Source organism: Schistocerca americana, chromosome 5 (assembly GCF_021461395.2).
Source record: "Schistocerca americana isolate TAMUIC-IGC-003095 chromosome 5, iqSchAmer2.1, whole genome shotgun sequence".
NCBI classification, from domain to species: Eukaryota; Metazoa; Arthropoda; class Insecta; order Orthoptera; family Acrididae; genus Schistocerca; species Schistocerca americana.
Genome location: NC_060123.1, coordinates 187,658,345 through 187,682,526, shown reverse-complemented (window position 1 = coordinate 187,682,526; position 24,182 = coordinate 187,658,345).

Sequence of the window (24,182 nt, the reverse complement as noted above, 5' to 3'; positions counted from 1 at the left end):
GAACAGTTATTCGTGAACCATATCCATTGCTTGTTTGGAAATGTCTATAGCAAAGAACGTTACTGTTTTCATGTCGCCCATCACTTGTGACACTTGTCGTAAATTCAAAGTTAAGCATTGTCAGGTCTGCTTTATTAAAATAAAACTATTTATGTTATTTGCTTGAACTGTTGTATAGCATTCCGAGAAAGCAACATCCTTTAGAGACCCTATATGACACGAGTGGGCAGGACCCCATATTACCCATCTTTCCCTATAGCTTATTCACATTTTTCTCAGAATTTCGAACGTCTTTCACCATTTAACCAATGTCGACCGCTTTTTCCAGATCCACAAATCCTATCAACATGCCTTGATTTTTTTTCAGTCTTGCTTCCTCTGTGAAGAGCAACGTAAGAGCTGCCTCTTTGGGGCCTCCATATTTTCTAAATTGAAGCTAATTGTTACGTAACAGATCCTCATTCTTCTGTATATAATTCCTGTCAGCAGCTTGTATGGATAAGCTCTTAAACTGACTGTATCATAGTTCTCGCACTTATCTATACTTGTTATCTTTAGCATTGTGTGGATGATATTTTTCCGAAAGTCTGATGGTATGTCGACCGCCTCTTAGTTTCTGCATATCAACATGAATGGTCATTAGGTTTCCACTTACCACAATAATTTCAGAAACTCCTATGGAAATTTGTCCGTTCCTTCTGCCTTATTTCATCTAAAGTTTTCCAGAAGCCTTATAAATTCTGACTCTAATACTGGATCCCATACGCCCTACATATCGACTTCAGTTTCTTCTTCTATCACGTCATTAAACAAGTCTTCCCTCTTATAGCGGCCTTAGTGTACTCTTTTCACCTATCCGCTCTTTCCGCAGCGATTAACTATGGAATTCAAATGGTTCAAATGGCTCTGAGCACTATGGGACTTAAAATCTGATGTCATCAGTCCCCTAGAACTTAGAACTACTTAAACCTAACTAACCTAAGGACATAATACACATCCATGCCCGAGGCAGGATTCGAACCTGCGACCATAGCGGTCGCACGGTTCCAGACTGTAGCACCTAGAACAGCTCCGCCACTCCGGCCGGCTAATGCAGCGAAGATCCGTTGTTCCACATCTACAAGATTCGAAACCTTGTTCTGTAAACAAAGTCCATGATAAACATCCACGCACTGAAATCCGGCAGCGTCAGATAGAGAGACCAATGGGCCAGGAAATAAGATCACCTCTCCCACACTTTCCGATCCAACGCTTATGAAACGTCTTAATGGAGAAAAGTGGTAACATCGCCATGATAAAGGGCTGGGGCGCCACCTTGCTGAAAAATGGCGTGGGGTGACAACTGTGGAACTGCATAGTTCGCCAACTTGTCGAGACACGTTGGCGTGCCCTGTCACTGGCATGCATGCGTCACGCGCCTCAGCACCGTTCGGGAAAAGATGAGGATCACATTTTGGACAGGGTTTGTACACTACTGGCCATTAAAATTGCTACACCACGAAGATGACGTGCAACAGGCGCGAAATTTAACAGGAAGAAGATGCTGTGATATGCAAATGACTAGCTTTTCAGAGCATTCACACAAGGTTGGCGCCGGTGGCGACACCTACAACGTGCTGACATGAGGAAAGTTTCCAACCGATTTCTGATACACAAACAGCAGTTGACCGGCGTTGCCTGGTGAAACGTTGTTATGATGCCTAGTGTAAGGAGAAGAAATGCGTACCATAATGTTTCCGACTTTGATAAAGGTCGGATTGTATCATATCACGATTGTTATTTATCGTATCGCGACATTGCTGCTCGCGTTGGTCGAGATCCAATGACTGTTAGCAGAATATGGAGTCGCTAGGTTCAGGAGGGTAATACGGAACGCCATGCTGGATCCCAACGGCCTCGTATCACTAGCAGTTGAGATGATAGGCATCTTATCCGCATGGTTGTAACGGATCGTGCAGCCACGTCTCGATCCCTGAGTCAACAGATGGGGACGTTTGCGAGACAACAACCATCTGCACGAACAGTTCGATGACGTTTGCAGCAGCATGGACTATGAGCTCGGAGACCATGGCTGCGGTTACCCTAGACGCTGCATCACAGACAGGAGCGCCTGCGATCGTGTATTCAACGACGAACCTGGGTGCATGAATGGCAAAACGTCATTTTTTCGGATGAATTCAGGTTCTGTTTACAACATCATGATGGTCGCATCCGTGTTTGGCGATATCGCGGTGAACGCACATTGGAAGCGTGTATTCGTCATCGTCATACTGGCGTATCACCCAGCTTAATGGTATGGGGTGCCATTGGTTACACGTCTCGGTCACCTCTTGTTCGCACTGACTGCGCTTTGAACAGTGGACGTTACATTTCAGATGTGTTACGAGCAGCGGCTCTACCCTTCATTCGATCCCTGCGAAACCCTACATTTCAGTAGGATAATGCACGACCGCACGTTGGAGGTCTTGTACGGGCCTTTCTGGATACAGAAAATGTTCGACTGCTGCCCTGGCCAGCACATTCTCCAGATCTCTCACCAACTGAAAACGTCTGGTCAATGGTGGCCGAGCAACTGGCTCGTCACAATTAGCGAGTCAGCTTGCACCATTTTATATTGTCGAACGCTTTTTCCAGGTCGACAAATCCTATGAAAGTGTCTTGATTTTTCTTTAGCCTTGCTTCCATTATTAGCCGTAACGTCAAAATTGCCTCTCTCGTCCCTTTACTTTTCCTAAAGTGGTTGACGTTGAAGCTGCATGGGCAGCTGTACCTGTACACGCCATCCAAGCTCTGACTCAACGCTGAGGCGTATCAAGGCCGTTATTACGGCCAGAGGTGGTTGTTCCGGGTACTGATTTATCAGGATCTATGCACCCAAATTGCGTGAAAATGTAATCACATGTCAGTTCTTTTTTTTTTTTTTTTTTTTTTTTTTTTTTTTTTTTTTTTTTTTTTTTTTTTTTTTTTTTTTTTGCGGCCCGCCACGAATTCCTTTCCTGTGCACCTGCAACCTACGTCCTCAATTATTTGCTTGACGTATTCCAATCTCTGTCTTCCTCTACAGTTTTTGCCCTCTACAGCTCCCTCTAGTACCATGGAAGTCATTCCCTCATGTCTTAGCAGATGTCCTATCATCCTGTCCCTTCTCCTTATCAGTGTTTTCCACATATTCCTTTCCTCTCCGATTCTGCGTAGAACCTCCTCATTCCTTACCTTGTCAGTCCACCTAATTTTCAACATTCGTCTATAGCACCACATCTCAAATGCTTCGATTCTCTTCTGTTCCGGTTTTCCCACAGTCCATGTTTCACTACCATACAATGCTGTACTCCAGACGTATATCCTCATAAATTTCTTCCTCAAATTAAGGCCGGTATTTGATATTAGCAGACTTCTCTTGGCCAGAAATGTCTTTTTTGCCATAGCGAGTCTGCTTTTGATGTCCTCCTTGCTCCGTCCGTCATTGGTTATTTTACTGCCGAGGTAGCAGAATTCCTTAACTTCATTGACTTCGTGAACATCAATCCTGATGTTAAGTTTCTCGCTGTTCTCATTTCTACTACTTCTCATTACCTTCGTCTTTCTCCGATTTACTCTCAAACCATACTGTGTACTCATTAGACTGTTCATTCCGTTAAGCAGATCATTTAATTCTTCTTCACTTTCACTCAGGATAGCAATGTCATCAGCGAATCGTATCATTGATATCCTTTCACATTGTATTTTAATTCCACTCCTGAACCTTTCTTTTATTTCCATCATTGCTTATGTACAGACTGAAGAGTAGGGCGAAAGGCTACAGCCTTGTCTTACACCCTTCTTAATACGAGCACTTCGTTCTTGATCGTCCACTCTTATTATTCCCTCTTGGTTGTTGTACATATTGTATATGACCCGTCTCTCCCTATAGCTTACACCTACTTTTTTCAGAATCTCGAACAGCTTGCACCATTTTATATTATCGAACGCTTTTTCCAGGTCGACAAATCCTATGAAAGTGTCTTGATTTTTCTTTAGCCTTGCTTCCATTATTAGCCGTAACGTCAAAATTGCCTCTCTCGTCCCTTTACTTTTCCTAAAGCCAAACTGATCGTCACCTAGCGCATTCTCAATTTTCTTTTCCATTCTTCTGTGTATTATTCTTTAAGCAGCTTCGATGCATGAGCTGTTAAGCTGATTGTGCGATAATTCTCGCACTTGTCAGCTCTTGCCATCTTCGGAATTGTGTGGATGGTGCTTTTCCGAAAGTCAGATGGTATATCGCCAGACTCATATATTCTACACACCAATGTGAATAGTCGTTTTGTTGCCATTTCCCCCAATGATTTTAGAAATTCTGATGGAATGTTCTCTACCCCTTCTGCCTTATTTGACCGTAAGTCCTCCAAAGCTCTTTTAAATTCCGATTCTAATACTGGATCCCCTATCTCTTCTAAATCGACTCCTGTTTCTTCTTCTATCACATCAGACAAATCTTCACCCCCATAGAGGCTTTCAATGTATTCTTTCGACCTATCTGCTCTCTCCTCTGCATTTAACAGTGGAATTCCCGTTGCACTCTTAATGTTACCACCGTTGCTTTTAATGTCACCAAAGGTTGTTTTGACTTTACTGTATGCTGAGTCTGTCCTTCCGACAATCATATTTTTTTCGATGTCTTCACATTTTTCCTGCAGCCTTTTCGTCTTAGCTTCCCTGAACTTCCTATTTATTTCATTCCTCAGCGACTTGTATTTCTGTATTCCTGATTTTCCCGGAACATGTTTATACTTCCTCCTTTCATCAATCAACTGAAGTATTTCGTCTGTTACCCATGGTTTCTTCGCAGCTACCTTCTTTGCATCTATGTCTTCCTTCCCAACTTCTGTGATGGCCTTTTTTAGAGATGTCCATTCCTCTTCAACTGTACTGCCTACTGCGCTATTCCTTATAGCTGTATCTATAGCGTTAGAGAACTACAAGCGTATCTCGTCATTTCTTAGTACTTCCGTATCCCACTTCTTTGCGTATTGATTCTTCCTGACTAATGTCTTGAACTTCAGCCTACTCTTCACCTCTACTATATTGTTATCTGAGTCTATATCTGCTCCTGGGTACGCCTTACAATCCAGTATCTGATTTCGGAATCTCTGTCTGACCATGATGTAATCTAATTGAAATCTTCCCGTATCTCCCGGCCTTTTCCAAGTATACCTCCTCCTCTTGTGATTCTTGAACAGGGTATTCGCCATTACTAGCTGAAACTTGTTACAGAACTCAATTAGTCTTTCTCCTCTTTCATTCCTTGTCCCGAGCCCATACTCTCCCGTAACCTTTTCTTCGACTCCTTCCCTTACAACTGCATTCCAGTCGCCCATGACTATTAGATTTTCGTCCCCCTTTACATACTGCATTACCCTTTCAATATCCTCATACACTTTCTCTATCTGTTCATCTTCAACTTGCGACGTCGGCATGTATACCTGAACTATCGTTGTCGGTGTTGGTCTGCTGTCGATTCTGATTAGAACAACCCGGTCACTGAACTGTTCACAGTAACACACCCTCTGCCCTACCTTCCTATTCATAACGAATCCTACACCTGTTATACCATTTTCTGCTGCTGTTGATATTACCTGATACTCATCTGACCAGAAATCCTTGTCTTCCTTGCACTTCACTTCACTGACCCCTACTATATCTAGATTGAGCCTTTGCATTTCCCTTTTCAGATATTTTAGTTTCCCTACCACGTTCAAGCTTCTGACATTCCACTCCCCGACTCGTAGAACGTTATCCTTTCGTTGATTATTCAATCTTTTTCTCATGGTAACCTCCCCCTTGGCATTCCCCTCCCAGAGATCCGAATGGGGGATTATTCCGGAATCTTTTGCCAATGGAGAGATCATCATGACACTTCTTCAATTACAGGCCACATGTCCTGTGGATACACGTTACGTGTCTTTAATGCAGTGGTTTCCATTGTCTTCTGCATCCTCATGTCGTTGATCATTGCTGATCCTTCCGCCTTGAGGGGCAATTTCCCACTCCTAGGACAAGAGAGTGCCCTGAACCTCTATCCGCTCCTCCGCCCTCTTTGACAAGTCCGTTGGCAGAATGAGGCTGACTTCTTATGCCGGAAGTCTTCGGCCGCCAATGCTGATTATTTACGACGTTGATGATGATGATGAGCGTTTGGCGTCATTGGCCGGGAGGCCCCTCGCGGGGCAGGTCCGGCCGCCATATCGCAGGTCTTATTACAGTCGGCGCCACATTGGGCGACCTGCACGCCGGATGGGGATGAAATGATGATGAACACAACACAACACCCAGTCCCTGAGCGGAGAAAATCTCCGACCCAGCCGGGAATCGAACCCGGGCCCAGAGGACGGCAATCCGTCACGCTGACCACTCAGCTACTGGGGCGGACATTTACGACGTTTATATACGAAGACGTTTTGATTATGAATCCAAGACGCTATCCCTAGACCACGGGTACGGGTTAGTTCGAGTACAATTTATTTGTCCAATGAATACCCGTTTATCAGCTGCATTTCTTCTTGGTGTAGCAATTTTAATGGCCGATAATGTATCTATTGCCTATGTTGCCAACAACATGAAATGTCGAGTTGTTTCGCTGTAGCATTTGCTTGTGTATAACCGTTTGTTATGTAAATGTTCCCGACTGTAAAGCGGTGAAGTTGCGTCACCACCTCATTCTAGCTCTGATGTACTAGGGAGTGAAATAACAATAAAAAGTAGAAAAATGTATATGCCCGGGATGCAGTCAGTTGCTTGCCTATGTTTACTGAGACCACTCGAGACAAGTGCTGAAGTCCTCAACGATTCCACTGTCGATTTCCTTGCCCATCCTTGTCCCTGTGTGTCGCATCCCTAGCAACAATGCAAATAGACGACGCGTTAGACTTCGACCTTCCTCGCTTTCCTTGACCTTCCCTTCCCTTCCTTCCTCCCTTCCACCTTTCCGAGGCAGGGAGGCCCCGACACCTGCCTAGGCGAAAGGCGAGCAGCGCACCGCGCGGGCGTCCTCGTTTGCAGTAACGAATGTGACGTGGCGCCCGCTATCGGAAGAGTCCGCCGTGACAGGATGGAGACGCGTCGCGGTAAGGGGCTCCCCTGTCAGCGGCAGCGGGAGTGGTTGGCGGAGGAGGAGGGGGGGGAGGAGCAGTTTGTCGAGTGCGCCTCTACCGAGGGGCAAACAGGCGACCGCCGCGTCAGGTGTGTCCACTGGCGGACAGCGGGCATCACTTACTGTCCACCCACTTCCTGTCTCCTCTCGCGAACGACGCCAGCAGGGACAGCAGGTGAAAAATGATTTAAGTTGATCATACGCCTGCGGTTTGTATCCTGTAGTGTTGACTTCGTTAGGCCCTGACATAGGCGGTATTTATGTGGTGAGCAGTTTGTTACGTCCACAGTGGAAGCTAACGGGTTGGGACATGGATTTATTACATTAGTCAGGTACAGAAGGGAATTCATACAAATTATGAGAATTAAGTAAAAATATTGCCCTTCATTGTAGTATTTGAATTTAATATCAAATGAAAGAACTAGGTGCACAAACTGCTTGAGTGCAACCTGAGTACTTTTCGGTCTCACTGATTCTCAAGATAATTGTCTTATTGAGGAGCAAAGCTAAGTTGATTGGAGGCTCTGAGCACTATGGGACTTAACAGCTAAGGTCATCAGTCCCCTAGAACTTAGAACTACTTAAACCTAACGACAGCAAACAACACGCAGCCATCACGAGGCAGAGAAAATCCCTGACCCCGCCGGGAATCGAACCCGGGAACCCGGGCGTGGGAAGCGAGAACGCTACCGCACGACCACGAGATGCGGGCAAGTTGATTGGAGCTACACTTTACAATCCTTATTCTGAAACAAATAACTGTCAATCCTAGATTTACAAGGGGAGGCCGCCAATTGTGAAATTCAGATTCGATTCATACTGCGCATAATAAAAGCTCATGACCAGAGGTATAATGTGGCAAAGCACCAAGATGCACTTTTCAGCCGTTGTCGAGAAAATCGACAGTTAAAAGAAACGGTTGCGGTGGAATACTCTCTACGATTACTAATTTTCTACACCGTCGTGGTGCAGCGGTAAGCGGTCGGATTCGTAATCCGAAGGTCGCCGGATCGATTCTCGCGCCATGCTACCTTCTTTTTTTAGTATTTGTATTTTGTAATTCATATATATATATATATATATATATATATAATTCCCGGCAATCAGTTGCAACAATTATGCATATAATAAGTTGTTGAAAGTCGTTTGTCGTGGAAAAACTGGCGACTTCGAACATCATTATGTTTTCCGCAAACAAAGTTGTATTTCACAAATGTTATTAATTATCTTCATAATGTTAACCACGTATAGTTAACGGAAGACGTAGAAACGATATTCCGAAACGAATACGTATAGCGTAAGTCAAACGTTCGAATTAGAATAGAGACCCCACGAACACAAACTTGCTGTGGCAGGTATGAAATATAAACTCCGTTACTCGCTCGTTACACTTGAAGGACAGATGTTGAATGGGCCGAAACGAGCCGCCGCATAACAGCGTAGTTGCCTGCTAACTTCGACAGAAGGTAGATGCGGTCCCTAGCGCAACTTATAACATCGTCGAAAATCAGTGCGGACGGGAGAGCTTTGGTACACCCTGTTAAACAAACGGAAAAATGGAGGCGGTACAATTGGAGAGCGATCCGCCTTCACCAACATGCATAAGCAATTCATTAATAGTTTATATATATATATATATATATATATATATATATATATATATATATATATATATATATATATTTGAATTACAAAAAACTAATAATAAAAAAAATTGCATGGCGCGAGATTCGAACCGGCGACTTTCGAATTACGAACCCGAGCGCTTACCGCTGCGCCACGACGCTGTAGAAAAATTAATAATCGTAGAGAGTATTTCACCGCAACGGTTTCTTTTAATTGTCAATTTTCTCGACAACGGCTGAGAAGTGCATCTTGGTGCTTTGCCACATTACACCTCTGGCCATGAGCTTTTATTATGCGCAGTATGAATCGAATCTGAATTTCACAATTGGCGGCCCCCCCCCCCCCCTTGTTAGATTAAAAACAAGAAAGGAAATTCTCATTGTATTAAGAATACAATCTTTCATGCTCAAAATTTTTCTCAGATGATTCCTTCAAAAGAAGTGTTTTACAGTCAATTTCTACTGCTGTTTCAGTCTGGAGCCGCGCGACCGCTACGGTCGCAGGTTCGAATCCTGCCTCGAGCATGGATGTGGTCGATGTCCTTAGGTTAGTTAGGTTTAAGTAGTTCTAAGTTCTAGGCGACTGATGACCTCAGATGTTCAGTCCCATAGTACTCAGAGCCATTTGAACCATCTACTGCTGTTTCTGAAAATTGCTTCCAATTTGTTCTATCATGTCAGGATTTTTCACAAAATAAGAGTCGTACTTGGATGAGTTAAGTAAATATCAAAGACACAGACATATTAAAGCTAAATGTCAATTAATGTCTAAATTTTTATGATTATTGTTTTATTTTCTAGGCTTATACAGGCTGCTTATAATTAAAATTTTGATACTTGACCCAGTGTAGACGGAAAACTATTTACCATATGGGTACCCAACATTACAGGAATGATGTTCAGACGGTGCGGTGCAAGATCTGCGTTGTTAGTAGTGTTAGTGTCATGACCTGCCAGGTCATGACACTAACACTACAGTATGGGCACGCCGTAGGGTTGAAACACAAACATCTGTATGCGACACAGTTGCCGATATGAGTCGGGGAAAGGTGTGCATAACTTTACCTGTAAACCTTGTTATTTGACATTGTCAAATCGAACGACAGGCGATCTGTAATGTTAAAATATGTGCATAAAAATCCTAGGTCAGTATCGCTAAAATTCCTTTATTGATTATTAGTTTCATCTCACTGATGAGCCATCATCAGATCAATAACAATTATTACTTAATTCAGTGTGAATCAACCACCAGGGATTAAATGCCGTCATAATCTGTTGAGCTGAATCGCTCTTGTTCTCTGGTACGCACTAAAGTAGGGCGCCATGGTTACATAATTTACAACGTTAGCCACTGGAGACACACATGGCTCACGCTGGTTCGAGCGTCCTTGAATACTGCTTCTCCATGCTGATTCTTGCTGTTTTCCACAGTTAGCGCCCTACGACGAGTCATCTGGAACGCTTCAGTGACCTCCATCTGTTGTAACGAGGTTGTAATAGTCGTGCAGGTTGCGTCGTAAGTTGACAAAAAGTGTGGTCTGTTGTGTAGCCACTGACTATGCAGTCCCTTGCCGGCTTGATTTACTTGGCTGTGCCATTGTTTAATCATGACTGTCTTCTGCTGGCTCCAAGACTCGTCTGTAGCTTTGTCCCTTTACACATGTAATGTGGCAGAAGACCAGTGGCCATAAAAAGATCGTAGCTGACAGAGAAAGGATGCATATGTCATGCCTTGTCAATGGCAATTAGTTTAAAATCGCACAGTAATTTCTGTTGCCAGTGACTGCCAGACCATAGTAACTAGTCCCCAAAGTGAAAATTCCGAAGGGAAGTGAAAGGCAATGGACATATGAAGTCCGGTACCTCGCAAAACGTCAGCGGTACTTAAAACAGTGGTAAATAAAATTGCATGTTTTCATTGGGCCAGACAACACAGAAACTGTACAGTAGCTGACTAGAGCCATGTACTTCAGTTTGCCAAGTCGCAATTTTGCGTCATTTGATTCGATACCAGGCACCGAGTGCACCAATGATCCAATGAAGTACGCAGCCGATAGTGTGAGGACGGTTTAATTCAGGTCCGAGGTAGCAGTGTGATCTTTTGGAAGTATTTTGCGTATCGTGGCTTGGGCCCTCTTATTCAGGCTACAGTCAGTATGAATGGGTATAGACCACATATTCGTGATGTGTATGCTGTGGACACCGCCGTCTTCCACCACAACAAGCATCTTCAGAATACATGTCAGGTCTGGTGAATACGCAGGCACTGAATCATATTTCACTGGCGCCAAATCGGTCAAAGCCATACAAAACGGCTGGCAGTATCTGGAATGGTGGGTGAAACGTAACAGTTTTGCAGGTATATGGAGCCAGACATCATCATCAGTGAGTGGCATCAGCTGGATATGGTACACCTGCAAAGTTTTGTGGACTCTTCTTCGGGCCATTGTTAAGCTAGAGGCGATGTTACACCATATGAGCGTGTTATCTCTTGAGGGTGACTAATTTTTGCCCATTATGTTTATTTTGACATATTATATGAAGAATTATTCAAATGAATATGACATCATTGATCATTCACGATGCTTTAAGATTTCACTTGAGACTATCTTACATACGTTTCAGTAGACTGGGTGACTCAGCTGCTCGTATCTAAAGGTTTCTTCCAAATACCAAAGGTAAATTTTCGTATTCTCTCGCTTGCTACTCAAGAACTATTAGCCCTACAGAATAAGTGTACAGGGCCTTTTTGTAGGAAATTTAGTTAAAAAGAAAGTACAGTACCTCAAACGAGTTTTCCTTGAATAACTCGAAAACCATGGCCTCCAGTGAAAATGTATCGGAGCACAAAATTTAACAATATTAAATTTTCTTCAGAAACCTCATTCATTTTTTTTCTGTAGGTCTGATGATTTGTGCATAGTGAGTGGGAGAATAAGTAAATCTCGCACATAGTTTTTGAAGGCGCTGTGGGTTGCATAAAACGCATAGTATAAAGGGCTGCTCAGTCATCCTGTATACAACATATCTTGTTCCCTACGACTTTCACAGAGTAACTGACACTTTCATGCTGTTAAGGTCAGATTTTTTCAATACGCTGGCAGTAACTCGGCTGTCCTGATACTTCATAGTAACCATCCTTTGAAGACATTGGTGCTTGTGCCCGTCTACTCACTTCAGTCACCTCTTGCAAGTAACTTGTGTTCAGCAGCCATAAGTGAGTGAAAGTAGTCTGGAGTTCACATTTGTATAGTTTCACTGATGATATGGCTGTAGATCACTGGTATTTTCTGTGGGGTTAGTATTTTTCCCTGACATCCCTCAAACAGTGTGTTTGGCAATTATTAACAAAAGAGACCTAATAGATACAGGCCCCGAAACAAATGGTTTGCCTGATATGATATAATATGTCTGAGTACATGAACAGCTTATAACACTGTCGCTGAGGACGCAAACTGCAGATATATATTTGAGAACAAACACATCACAACAAATGTTACACAGGGCCACTGTTCATGTGAGTGTAGGCTTCAGCATGTCGCCTTATCGATATCCATACACATATAAAAATCCTAGGTGTATTCTGAATGCACAGACAACCATCCACAGTGTGTTCAGGGTTTCATCGACACTATCAGTAGGGCTGAAATACACCAAAGCTTTTAAATGATCCCACATTACAAAATGTAATGCGTCAAGTTGAGGGACGTGGGATGCGATGTTATCGGTGAGCCATGACCGATTACTTGTTGAATATGCATTTTCCGCATTCCTGAACAGCCACATCAAAGAATGTTGTGCCACATTATGCATGTATGACACATGCGTCTTTTAACTGTAAAGCTGTCCTCACATGGTTGGTGGTCCTCATGATGAAGCACGCCAGACAAGTTGTTCATCGCGGATGCTGCACTCTCTGAAACGATCAACTACATCTCACGGAATGTGCTCCTCATCGTGATTTGCGACCTCAGCAATCTACAGCAATCGTCTGATGCGTCTGTCACTTAAATCACGCAGTGTCTTTACGAAAATGGATGCGCGTAAAATAGCTCCGCTAACTCTTGTCAGGGATTGTCGAATAAACATGGAGGAAATCGCGAAAAAGGTTCTGGGCTCATCGATGGCTTGTACAGCGAATAATGCTGTACATTTACCTCACATACGTACTTGGAAGTTATTTGTTGACTCAATTGAATCTTCATCCAATTTTCGCTTTTAAACTGAGTGTAGTTGAAGGATAGTGTATAATGTCATAATATCCATATTGTCGGTGTTTCATTGAACACCATCACTGATAAGTACATTATTTCATCACATAGATTTCAAGACCGAGATTCATTTCGTAATTGCATTTGAATGGAAGAGGTTTCTTCAAAGCTGCACACCAGCTGCCCACCATCACTGAAAAAGATATTTGCCAGCAAGATACTGATATGCGGCAGTGCAAAAAACCGACATAGTCATACATATATTTTATACGAAGTTTCGTAACAGTAAAACCTTCCAGAGTGTAACAGGTGGTTACTTTCTCACATAGACTGGCAGTAACGTTAAGATTTCTGGCCTATGTGGAAACATTCCAGTCGTTGGCATTTGCAATAAGAGTTTCTGCCAAAGCAAAGGATGGAAAGAAAAGGCTTTGAAGGAGACGGACGCAAACCTACTACCTTTCACTTCAAAGTTCACGACGCTATCATCTATGGTTTCGACATGTCACCCAGGTCTCCATATAGGGTATACAATGTGTAAAGACTGTATCTACAAATGATTTTATTTGAGACTTAGCAAAGGCAAATTACATCAAAACTGCACGCATTTGATAGAGCATCATTGTGTCGTAGCACTGAAATGGCATATTTTCATAACACTTAAGTTATAGCACTAAAAACATCTAATACAGAAAGCCTGTAACTACCGATTTGTAGCTTCCTATCATTTTACCATAAAAAATGTAGCGAAAACGACGCGTTTTTGCGAGATTCTCAGTATTCTGATGTCTCGAAACAGCTTACACTCATAACATATACTGGTGTGCAAAATTAAAGCAACAAATGGAAATGTTGCAAGATTGCGCTTATTTTGCCACAAAAGAATACAAACAGGTGACAGTAAAGTAGAAACAATACAAAGAATACAGAATGTAAAAACTGCAACATGCATAACAGTAGACAAAAAGTTCTTCATTTCTTCCAACTTAACGAATTTGCACACACATTCCGACAACTGATTAATGTGCTGAGTATGAAGCAATACGGGCCTGACAACGACGGAGCATGCCCCGAATGATGTCATCAGTCAATTGTTTGAGACACTAACGCCCATCCTTCTTGCAGAGCTGCACACAAGTCTTGGAGAGAGGTTGGTGGATGCTGACTTGAAGCTGCCCGTCTCCCTACTGCATCACAGACATATTCTTGAGGATTCAAATTGGGAGAGAGAACAGGCCGCGCCATGCGTGCATTATCTTCCGTTTCCAAGGTAACTTCAACCAACTGTGCTCTATGAGGCTGAGCATTATCGTCCATCAATAAGAAGTCTGGGCACACAGCATATCGCAACAACCACATGAGATCCCAAGATCTCGTCACGATACCTGACAGCAGTTAAACCTTGCCAATTCACATGTACAATTTCAGGAAGAGGGGTTCGAGTGGTCAACATAATGCCTGCCAACACCATTAAGGATCCTCCTAGACATTGGTCGTGTTCAACAATGTTTGGGTCCCGAAATCGTGTTCCACGTTCCCTCAAGATTCGAGTCCGTGGAGAATCATTCTCCATAGCAAATCAGGACTCATCTGTGAACAGAACGTTGGGTCACGTTTCGACCGTTCAGGTGGTACGTTGACAGCTCCACTCTAGATGTTCCCTCCTGTGAAGGCGCGTCAGAGGTACACAAGCAGCAGGTCTACGACAATAAAGGCACTCTCCCGAAATCTTATGTACTGCACCGTCTGTGACTGTGTACACACGATGATGGATGTGGGACTACCTGGCAAACGCCACCCCGTTTGATAGGTGCCCTGACATCATCGTTGGTATGATTGTCCGTTGAGTGGAATACCATCTTCCGTGCAGAACATGACTGTATGGACATCTGTTGACAGTTTGTATGGTTATGTCGTGAATTAGTCACAGGGCGGAGAAATAGCGGTTTGTTGCTTAATTTTGGACAGTAGTCTATATACGACGGTAAAGAAAACCCACCAAATACGCTGATTAACTCATTGCAACGTGGTAGCTTCTGAGTTCAGCTTGGGACGTCAAAACGATGTCACATCTCGTTGGCCACGTTCTTCTCCAAGAGTCAAGAATCTGAGATGTCAGATTCATCATTTCAAACTCTGTTGTGTTGTGGAATTTGGAATTCCACGCTGTGATGTCACCTGCTCCACATCCACGTCTTCTCACCGGACGTGAAAACACAAGTGGACGAGAAGCTGGTAAGGTCACAGCGTGGAATTCCAATCTCCACATTGTTTTACGTCAAAGCAGGAAAGAGGAGCTACCATACTATATTGTGTTAAATATCTGTTAAATATCTTATTTGGTGGTTTCCTTTCTCGTAGAGAACATGTTACGAATGTAAGCTATTTCAAGAGACCAGAAAATTGAAGAGCTCTCGAAAACGTGTCGTTTTAGCATGGTTTTTTCTAGTTATAAAATGACGGAAAACTACATATCGGCGGGTAACGGCTTCTCACAGGTGATGCTTTTATTGTTATAACTGGCGTGCTACGAATGTATACAGTTTCAGTGCGTGGTATAATGATTTATCCAAAGCGAGTTTTTTGGTACAATTTGCATATTAAATATGATTTAATGACATTTGAAATGAACATCTGTACACTTTGTATGCCATATACAGGAGCCTCCTTGGCATGGTGAACCTGTATGGCCGGCACAGTAGCTCGGTCAGGGGGCTGGCTGCTCTCTGGATATATACAGGGTGGTCCATTGATAGTAACTGGGCAAAATAGCTCACGAAACAAGCATCAAACGAAAAAACTACAGAGAACGAAACTCGTTTAGCTTGAAGGGGGAAACCAGATGGCCTTATGGTTGGCCCACTAGATGGCGCTGTCATAGGTCAAACGGAAATTAACTGCGTTTTCTTAAATATTTTTTATTAAATATTCGTGTAGTACGTAAAGAAATATGAATGTTTTAGTTGGACCACTTTTTTCGCTTTGTGATAGATGGCGCTGTAATAGTCACAAACGTATAAGTACGTGGTATCACGTAACATTCCGCCAGTGTGGACGGTATTTGCTTCCTGGTACATTACCCGTGTTAAAATGGACCGTTTATCAATTGCGGAAAAGGTCGATTTCGTGCTGATGTATGACTATTGTGATCAAAATACCCAATGGGCGTGTGGTATGCATGCTGCTCGGTATCCTGGACGACATCATCCAAGTGTTAGGACCGTTCGTCGGATAGTTACGTTATTTAAGAAAACAGGAAGTGTTCAGCCACATGTGAAACGTCAACCACGACCTGCAATAAATGATGATGCCCAAGTAGGTGTTTTAGCTGCTGTCGCGGCTAATCCGCACATCAGTAGCAGACCAATTGCGCTAGAATCGGGAACCTCAAAAACGTCGGTATTGAGAATGCTGCAACAACATCGATTGCACCCGTACTATATTTCTACGCACCAGGAATTGCATGGCGACGACTTTGAACGTCGTGTACAGTTCTGCCACTCGGTACATGAGAAATTACGGGACGATGACAGATTTTTTGCACGCGTTCTATTTAACGACGAAGCGTCATTCACCAACAGCGGTAACGTAAACCGGCATAATATGCACTATTGGGCAACGGAAAATCCACGATGGCTGCGACAAGTGGAACATCAGCTACCTTGGCGGGTTAATGTTTGGTGCGGCATTATGGGAGGAAGGATAAGTGGCCCCCATTTTATCGATGGCAATCTAAATGGTGCAATGTATGCTGATTTCCTACGTAATGTTCTACCGATGTTACTACAAGATGTTTCACTGCATGACAGAATGGCGATGTACTTCCAACATGATGGATGTGCATCACATAACTCGCGAGCGGTTGAAGCGGTACTGAATAGCATATTTCATGACAGGTGGATTGGTCGTCGAAGCTCCATACCATGACCCGTACGTTCACCGGATCTGACGTCCCCGGATTTTTTTCTGCGGGGGAACTTGAAGGATATTTGCTATAGTGATCCATCGACAACGTCTGACAACATGCGTCAGCGCATTGTCAATGCATGTACGAACATTACGGAAGGCGACATACTCGCTCATGAGACGAATGTTGTTACATGTATTGCCAAATGCATTGAGGTTGACGGACATCATTTTGAGCATTTATTGCGTTAATGTTGTATTTACAGGTAATCATGCTGTAACAGCATGCGTTCTAAGAAATGATAAGTTCACAATGGTACATGTATCACATTGGAACAACCGAAATAAAATGTTCTAACGTACCTACATTCTGTATTTTAATTTAAAAAAACCTATCTGTTACCAACTGTTCGTCTAAAATTGTGATCCACATGTTTGTGACTATTACAACGCCATCTATCACAAAGCGAAAAACGTGCTCCAACTAAAACATTCATATTTCTTTACGTACTACACGAATATGTAATAAAAATTGGGGTTCCTATTGAAAAAAACGCAGTTGATATCCGTTTGACCTATGGTAGCGCAATCGAGCGGGCAAACCACAGCGCCATCTGGTTTCCCTCTTCAAGCTAGACGAGTTTCGTTCTTTGTAGTTTTTTCGTTTGATGCTTATTTCGTGAGATAATTGGCCCAGTCACTATCAATAGACCATCCTATATATATATATATATATATATATATATATATATATATATATATATATATATATATTCATTTCATTGTTGCCCTTATGGACAGTGTTTGAACTCGAAAATCACAAGATGACACAATTTTCACTTCTTTCCTTTCTTCCTCTTCTCTTCCCAAAATCTCTTCATCCTTTGGCTGTGCTCCTGTTTCCTTTGGTCTGTCCATAATGTTCCTTTCTTCTTTCTCTCCTTTACAATAAATTTTGCACTCCTAACTTTGTTTCTGAAGTATTTCCTGTCTCCTATCATTTGCCTGTTGATCCCTATCTGCCTTAAGTCTTCGTCTATTTCATGATACCAATTTGTTTTCTTGCTTGAGTTGTTTACTACATCAAAAATTTTCTTTGTAAGTCGGTTGTTGTCCATTCTCTGTATGTGCCCATAGAAAGTTAATCTGCGTTTTCTGATCGCGTCTGTTAGTCTGTCAGTGTGCTGGTACAGCTCTTTGGTAGGTCGCTTCATCCATATGCCATCTCTGTGAATTGGTCGAAATATTTTTCTGAGAATTTTGCGTTCTATTTTTTCTGTGTCTATGATGCCTGATGCTCCAATTGTGGTTGTTTCTGACGCGTACAATGCTTCTGGTAATACAACTGTTTTGTAGTGCCTAAGTTTGGCCTGCCTCGATATGCTTTTCTTATTATAATGTGACCATGTGAGTTTGTATGCCTTCTGGAGTTTCTTCGTTCGTTCCATGTTAGCCGCCTTGTTTGATCCTCCGATTTGTATGTACTCCCCGCCTTGTTTGATCCTCCGATTTGTATGTACTCCCCTAAAAACTTAAATTTTTCGACTCTTTCTACGGATCCATATACCGTATGCATGGTGTGTACATTGTTGGTCTGTCGTTCCATATATTGTGTCTTCTCGTAAGATACCTGCAGACCTGTTTTGGCAGCTATTTCATGCAAGCATTCCAGTGCTTCCTTTGCCTCCTGTGTATTATTGCTGAGTGTGGCTATATCATCTGCAAATGCCAGACATTTTATGATTGTTTTGGTTTCACGTGTTCTTCCCAGCTGTATTCCTTTAACTTGTTCCTCCCACTGCTTGATAATTTTGTCTAACACCATGTTGAACAGGATTGGTGAGAGCCCGTCTCCTTGTCGGACACCTGTGTGTATGTGGAAGGGTTCCGAAATTTCTCCCATGAACTTAATCTTGGAGGTAGTGTCTGTAAGCGTCTGTTGTATAAGTGCCCTGGTTTTTCTGTCGATACCATATTCTTCCAGTACGTCAAAGAGTGTCTGTCTGTCTATGGAATCATATGCTTTTTTAAAGTCCACAAAGGTAACTACAGTGTTTCTTGCCTGTCTGACTTTCAAAAGTGTTCTCAAGTTCCAGATCTGTTCGATGCATGATCTCCCTTTTCTGAAGCCTGCCTGGTATTCCCCAATTTGCAGATCTGCTTGTGGTTCTAGTCTGTTTAATAGCACCTTAGAGAAAATTTTGTATGTAACTGGTACTAGCGAAATGCCTCTGTAATTGTTTGGATCTGACTTATCACCCTTTTTATGTAACGGATGGATCAATGCACATTTCCATTCCTCTGGCACTTTCTCTGTGATCCAAATTTCGGAGATAATCTTATGGATTTTTTTGGTGATGTTTTCATCTTGGGGTTTCCAGATCTCGGCGATAATACCATCTTCTCCGGAAGCTCTGTTATTTTGCATTTGTTTTATGATTTCCTCTATCTCTTCTATTGTGGGTGGATCAGAATCGGCATTAGATGTGGTCTTTTGGAATGTTAATTTTCCTGTAGGTTTTTTGCAATTAAGAAGTTTATCAAAGTAATGTTTGAGAATTTTACAGTTTTCTTTTGTGTTTGTTTCCAGGGATCCATCTGTTCTTCGGAAGCAGAGGCTAGGGGGTTGATAGTCCTTAATATTTTCTTTGAAAGTTCTGTAAAAATTTCTTGTGTTATTTCTTTTGAAATCTTCCTCAATTTCTTTTAGTCTGTTATTGTCATATGCTCGTTTTTCCCTTCTGATTTCCTTCGATGCTAGTTTCTGAACTTCGTGAAATTCTTTCCATATTTCTGAATTTCTGTAGCTACTGAACTTGTCCCATGCTTGCTTTCTTCTCTCAATGGCTTCATCACACTTTGCGTTCCACCACCTATGTTTGCGTTTTCTAGGTGGTTGTCCCCAGCACATAGTCTTCTGAACTGCCTTCGCCAGATCTGTCCATGTGTCTATTGAGTGCCTATTGATTTCTTCAACGATTTTATCCCTGTTTATCTTCAAGTATTCCGGATCAGGTTTGACTATTTTGTTTTGCGCTGTCTGTTTCAGTCTTGGGATTGGCCTAATCTTAACTTGTAGCAAATAATGATCAGACTCGAAGACTCCTTTACGTGTTCTGACATTTAGAATTTCCCGCGAATTTTTCTTGGATATGGCCACATGATCAATCTGAAATTCTCCCCACACTGTGTTGGGTGCTTTCCATGTTGTAAGTTTTCGTCTTGGTTTTTGAAATTGTGTTGACATGATTTTGAGGTTAAAGTTTCGACAATATTTTATGAGGTGTTTCCCATTTCTGTTCGTGCGAATATGTACTGAGTATGGGCCTGTTATTTCTCTGAATTTTCTCTCCTTACCAAGCTGCGCATTGAAATCACCCATTACAATTTTCACATGTCTTTCTGGTACGTTGTTAGTTACTTCCTCCATGTCTTCCCAGAAGTCTTCAATTTCTTGTGGCTTCTTTCTGTTATGGTCATTTGTAGGTGCATGTGCGTTGATAATTGTGTATGCTTTATTACCTGATTTGAAGGCCAGTGTCGAGATACGTTCTGATATTGAATTGAAGTCTATGATGTTATCCATGACTAATTTGTGTACTGCAAACCCTGTACCAAGCAATAATGGTGTTCCTCTTCTGACAGCAGGTTTACCTTTGTAAATCCTGTAATGTTCTGTGTCGAAATGGTTTTCATCTACGAAGCGCGTCTCTTGGATGGCAAGAATTTTGATGTGAAATTTATCTAGCATGTCTGTCAGTTGTTTTAGTTTTCCAAGTTTTCTCCTCATGATGTTCCTGGTCCCCCAGAATCCGATGACCAGGAAAGTCCAGTCCGTTGACTGGGGCCTGGGGTAGCGGATTTCTTTCCATTTGTTCCATCATGATTACTTCAAGTTGAAGTTGGTTGTGGTGACCTTCAACAAGATCACGGTAATTGCAGACTTGATATATATATATATATATATATATATATATATATATATATATATATATATACTGGATGAAATATTCAACCATCAACTAGAACAGGAGTCATATAACGTCCACCCCATCAACTGCACAGAAAAACAAGGGAAAAGGGAAAAAAGTAGCGTACGTCGTAGCATTGTGAGCATTTGTCCAATCAAGAATGATGGCAGTAGGTTTGCACCCACTTCCTTCCACTTACTTTTTTCTCACCTTTTGTTCTGGGTGTTTCTTATTCATTTAACAGAAGAATTATCTCAAAAGTCGACATTGTTTATTATAAATAGTTATTTTGTGCAATACTTGTTGCAAAGGCCAACCATTGGAATGTTTCCCCAGTGTCCAGAAAGCTTAACGTTATTGCCAGTCTAAGTCTGACAGGAACTGAAAGGTTTTGCTATTATGAAACTTTTTGTAAAATACGTATACCTATCTCTCGGTTTATGGACTTGTTTATGTTTGTATGCGTCCGGGTGGAGGTTCGAGTCCTCCCTCGGGCATGGGTGTGTGTGTTTGTCCTAAGGATAAAATAGGTTAAGTAGTGTGTAAGCTTAGGGACTGATGACCTTGGCAGTTCAGTCTCATAAGATTTCACACACATGTGAACATGTGTTTGTATGTTGCCGGTAAATATATTTGTCAACGATGGTAAGCTGCTTCCAAAAACTGGTCTTTTGCATTCGACTGAAATTACGAAACGAAAGTCGATCTTGAAGTATATGTGATGAAGCACGTTACTTCAGAGTGTTGGTGGGCAATGCAACATCGGGAATGTGGATATAACGCATGCACAAACTGCCATTGGAAACTATATCGTAACTACATTCAACTTAAACCGACAGTGGGAAGACAATTCAATTTAGCCAATGAATAACTTCCACAAATATGCATATCAGATCTTTGCACAGCATTATGTAGTGTTCCCCTACCAGTAGTTCACTATTCAAGCCATCGACGAGTCCAGAATCAGCTTCGCGATTTTTTCCACTTTCTGTGGACATTGGCTAACAGAGCTAACGCAGCTATTCCACGCGCGACCGTTTTCGTAAAGAAGCAGTGTGGGCTGCGAGCCAAATAAGGCCGACAAAGGCCGCTGGAGAGCGCTGAGAGCGCAAATCACGTTGAACACCTCGTCCCGTGTGCCGACAGTGCTGTCACTAGTTACTCGTCCGCATCTACGTTAACGTAACTGCCTCGCCCCGGGTGAGGCGGCTTAAGGAACGACACCCATACATAGCCTTAAGACATTAAATGTTGTAACATTGGCTGGATATCGGTTGTTTATACGTCGTATCGGAGGAGCTGTTGGCTTCTGCTTCTAATTGTATTAGAATTATTTGCTCGTTTCATTGTCCTATAGCCGCTGCTTTCGGTGTGTCTATAACAGTAAAAGCCCTGTAGGATCCCCTTGAGTTAACACGTTATTTTTCTAGGCGATACAGCCGTGCAATGGCGAGTGAACTTCTGCACTGTTAACCGCATTCGCCAGGAGACGGTGGCAGGCAATACGATGACGGGGGTGCCGCCAAAGCATGCGCTGGCCGACTTTTCGAAACGGGTCTGTGCTGCTCTGGTGTGAGTGCGTGCGTGGGCGGCTGCGTGCGGCCAGGCTAGCCTCGCAGCGGGTGCCGAGAGCGTTCTCGTGTTCGCGCCGCCCTAATGGCCTAATCCGGCTGGAGCCGGCGCCCAGGCGGACCCGCGGCGCTGGAGGCTGGAGCTGGAGCCGACTCTGCGGGGCGCCGCCGGGCCCTCCAGGAAGGCCGCGGGCGCCTCGCCGGCAGTCGTCAGCTTTTTGCGACTTGTTTCACCTGCCCCTGAGGCCGTAGCGGTCCAGATAACTGGCTGCAGCCACCAGACAGTCACACCACTCCAGAAGCTGGTTCTCCCTCCTGGAGGGTCCATATTCTACAATATCAAGGTATACCGTCAAGGGAAGCGGTAAAACGTCAGAAGTGCTTCGATTTTTAAAAAAAATTACACTGCCTGACAAACAAGTGAAGCGCTCCCAAGGGGAGGAGGAAACGAAATGAAACTTCGCGCGATGTGAGAGTAGACGACGTTACTTCAGAGATTAAGAAATGGAGTCAAATTTTCAAAGAGCTGAGCTGTATGAGCCCATCTGTGAGTAAGATGTTGCACCCCTCTGGCCATTTGCGGCTTACAGTGAGAGCTGTTCGAATTAGGGAAACCGGCTGGTGTACGGGGATGCAGCTGGCCTAACCGTGTCGCACTCTAGATGGCTGAATAGCGAACTAATATTCAGTATGTGTTGGGCAGCCTTCGTGACAGCGTGCGTTCTCTGTGGAAATTTGAGGAGATTCAATATGGACATATGTTTGTGCTGGAACTACTAGCCCCCCTCCCCCCATCCCCCTCCCATGTAAATTGTCCAGCTGAGTGCTTCTACACATTTCCTGTTCTCATTTGGTTGAGAGAACATCGATTGACAAAGGTGTCCTAAAGCTGTTGTATCCTCTCCAAAGACAAGTTGGCCTTCAAATGGTCCTTGATATCTTGGATACTGACATTGAGATGGAGTTAACATCCAAGTGGGTGTCACACTGATTCAATTCGGGACAGACACGGCCACCGTTTTGGTCAGAGGAGTATTCAACATCATCAGAGGAGTATTCAGCAACATGCAGACGGCTCATAGAGACGTGTGCCTTTATGAACGATCATTGTCCTGTTGAAAATGAGAGGTAACACATGACGACAGAGGATACGCATGTCGCATTTGAAGTATTGTGCACGCAGAATGCTTCCAAAAGATCAGAAGTAGGTAAACTTACCTTATAGAACAAGTTAACTTCCAATCCAAACAGTCTGCTGTTTCTCATGCAGTGCAACAAAAGAAAATAAACGCTCTCCAGAAATTCTTCATAGTAATGTGAAGGAAAAGTTCATCACACACAGCTGTTCTCCAACAAAACGAGAACAGAGTCTTTAGAACATAGATTACATTCTCTTCACCAATGAAAAGTCTGCCTTCAGAATAAAGTAGATACTCAAAGTTCTATCTCACGAGCAACACGACTTGCTAACGGTGCGGAACAGCAAGGCTCTGAGCACAGGTCGTGGAAGTGCAGCCGTCTGGGTGGCGACGTCCAACCCGAGGCGGTATCCAAACGGTGATGGTACACCAGTCGCTGGCAGGCGAAGACAGAACTGGCTCTAGCAGGCTCTGAATGGGGAGAGGAACTCGCGCAGCGAAAGGTATCAATTTTCATTTTGGCTATAGAAGTTGTGATGGATGCAGCAAGAGGTGTATGTCTGAAGTGACCCCTGTTGCTGTCTGCTACGCCGTCTGACTTCTTACCGGGAAGTCCTCTGTAGGATGAGC